The sequence below is a fragment of the Branchiostoma floridae genome, chromosome 4 (assembly GCF_000003815.2).
Source record: "Branchiostoma floridae strain S238N-H82 chromosome 4, Bfl_VNyyK, whole genome shotgun sequence".
Classification (NCBI taxonomy): Eukaryota; Metazoa; Chordata; class Leptocardii; order Amphioxiformes; family Branchiostomatidae; genus Branchiostoma; species Branchiostoma floridae.
The window spans coordinates 23,600,674-23,603,654 of NC_049982.1; the positions used below are offsets into that span (position 1 = coordinate 23,600,674).

Below are 2,981 nucleotides of genomic sequence, written 5' to 3' on the forward strand. Positions count from 1 at the left end.
CGCCGATCGCTCCGCCTCCTGTAAACACGATGTTGCCAGCAACCATTGTCTGGATGGTACAACCTTGAAATGTGGGGCTATCTTTCCTGCGCTGTGATTGGCGATGCCTATATTAGGCGAAGACCCAATCCCATATAAAGGCAGGATAGACTATTCACATGCAGTTTGACGGACTCCTCCCCACAGCCGGTTCGTCGACGCCATGGCTACGGAAACACAGAAGATCCACAGAAAGACCGCCAGCAGGTTTTCGGGGTGTAGAAGAGAGACCGAGTATTTACCTCGTTTGCGTTTACAGGGAGTATAGAATTCGAAGATTGCCCTTTTAGTGTCATGAAGATTTCGTATTTTATTTTGCTTTGTGAAACTGCGAGAAGTTGTTGCTGCGTAGGGACGAATGTGAGTTGTCTGCGGTTTGCACGTGTATCGCTCTTTGTCATGCTGAGGTCCGTTCTTCTCGCAGACACTGGCGTGCCGGGCATTGTGTATGGGTTATGGAAGAAAGCATGCCTCACTGCGAGAATAGACGCTTATTTTGGGCGTTTGTTAGACATCACAGGTATATGCAGTACTGTCTGAAAGGACGTCGACGGAGAAGGCAAGTGACACCGCCGGCACGGCCGACCCCAGCATGACTGACGCAGCAGCCTTGTGAATGAGCCGGACGTTCCATAGCAGGGCACCAGTAACACTGTTTTTGACAGTGAGACTCACCAGGACAAGTCTGCGATATCTACGACCTTCTGGGAACGGGTAGGGAAAATTGCCGACAACAGAGAAGATAGAGTAGTTTCCTACGGGCGTAGGATTTACAAGCCAAGCAGGTACGCAAGGTTTTGAGCTCGCCGCCATTTTTGGCGTCTTGTGGAATTTTCCATTTTGATTTGTCTTCCTACGTTGGCTGTTTTTTCTAGTGGATCCCTCGGCTGTTTTCTTTCTTGTTCCTTCATGATTTTATTTTCCTGTTTTCCCCTTTTGTATGATTATGGTGTGTTTTGTTGGTCAGCAACTATTCTGTCGTTCATTTCGTTTAGCGACTCGTAATTTGCATATGTTTGCGCATCGCACATGTTTCGCGTGCGCAGGTGTGAGTGATTCTATTTGGTAAAATAGGCTTGGTATAATTAATTTTGTGTTGTCTCATTTGAGTTAGGTATGTTGATACAACTGAGCCACCGCTAGGGCTGCCGTTTACCCCGTCTTTTCGCCATAGGAGCCTTTATGAAGCGGTACAACGTTGTTCCAGTTTCCGCACGCTCGGAGCAGAGCCCGACCTTTTTTTATCAAGAAAGAGTCGGAGGCTTCAACTTATCACTGGTAGCTCTATGGGTGAGTTACGTTGTTTGAAAGGCTTTAGACAGTATTTGGTATAGTTTTTTGTCTGCCTATCACGTTTGTTGTTGTTGTTGTGGAAGGACTCGAACGTATTGCCTTATTTTACGTATTTTCCTTTGTTTTTTTCTGTATATTTGCTTTGTTTAATTTTGAAGTTAGGCTCGGCGATTCTGGGCATTGCATTTTGTGGACCAGCCAGCATTCAGCAACCCGAAAAGCTGAGGGACCAGGCCTCAAGACGCTCGGACAGCTGTCAACCACTGCGGCAGTTCTCCTAAGGTGTGTCCTATATCTCAGCTAGAGGTTGTTATCTTGTTGCTCGTCAGGTCGGCAGACAACCTCGAGTTTGTAGCGAGATTTCAGGTGATTTGATTTTTGTTTATGAGCCGATTTGCTTTTCGTTGGGTTTCTCGCTTGACAGGTTCTTGGACAACCCTAGGTAGAAAAAAAAAGTGTTTGCAGTTTTTTGGCTGGTTGGTGTCATGCAATAGTTTGTTGGACAATTGAACTGTTGGACAGTTTTTGTTTGCTGTTGTCGTACGACATGCTGTAAACAACCCCAGAGAGATAAAAAGACTGCTGGAAAGTTTTGTTGTTGTTGTCATGCGACAGGTTGTTGGACAACCCCAGGTAAGTAACAAGACTGTTGGACAGTTTTGTTTGTAGTTGTCATGCGACAGGTTGTTGGACAACCCCAGGTAAGTAACAAGACTGTTGGACAGTTTTGTTTGTAGTTGTCATGCGACAGGTTGTTGGACAACCCCAGGTAAGTGTACAAGACTTTTGGATAGTTTTGTTTGTGGATGGACGACGGGTTGTGGGATAGCACCAGGCAGGTAACAGGACTGTTGGACAGTTTTGTTTGTTGATGTACGACAGGTTGTGGGACAACACCAGGCAAGTAACAAGACTGTTGGACAGTTTGATTTGTTGATGTACTACAGGCTGTGGGACGGCACCAGGCAAGTAACAGGACTGTTGGACAGTTTGGTTTGTTGATGTATACGATAGGCTGTGGGACAGCACCAGGCAAGTAACAAGACTGTTGGACAGTTTTGTTTGTTGATGTACGACAGGCTGTGGGACGGCACCAGGCAAGTAACAGGACTGTCGGACAGTTTGTTTGTTGATGTACGACAGGTTGTGGGACAACACCAGGCAAGTAACAGGACTGTTGGACAGTTTGGTTCGTTGATGTACGATAGGCTGTGGGACAGCACTAGGCAGGTAACAAGGTTATTGAACAGTTTGGTTTGTTGATGTACGGCGGGTTGTGGGACAACACCAACCAGGTAACAAGACTGTTGGACAGTTTGGTTGGTTGATGTACGACAGGCTGTGGGACAGCACCAGGCAAGTAACAAGACTGTTGGACAGTTTGGTTTGTTGTCGTGCGACAGGCTGTGGGACAGCACCAGGCAGGTAACAGGACTGTTGGACAGTTTGGTTTGTTGTCGTGCGACAGGCAGTGAGACAACGCCAGGTAGAGTAACAACATTGTTCGACAGTTTTTTGTTTGCTGTTGTCGTATGACAGGTTGTTGGACAACCCCGGGTGGGTAACAAGACTGTTGGACAGTTTTGTTTGTTGTTGTCGTGCGACAGGTTGGTTAGATAACCCTCAGAGAACGTTACTAACGTTAGTCA

At 46.7% G+C, this 2,981-nt stretch overlaps 1 long non-coding RNA gene across 2 annotated transcripts in view; it reads left to right on the plus strand.

Moving 5' to 3' along the window:
* Nucleotides 1-83: 83 nt before the first annotated feature.
* Nucleotides 84-2,981, plus strand: part of LOC118414596 — a 5,583-nt gene continuing 2,685 nt past the window's right edge. The window contains exons 1-2 of one of the 2 annotated variants that reach the window (XR_004830999.1): nucleotides 84-824; nucleotides 1,214-1,614. This is a non-coding gene — a long non-coding RNA (uncharacterized LOC118414596). Of the gene's footprint in view, nucleotides 825-1,213; nucleotides 1,778-2,981 lie in introns of those variants that run through there. The other variant, XR_004830998.1, reaches the window with a different exon arrangement.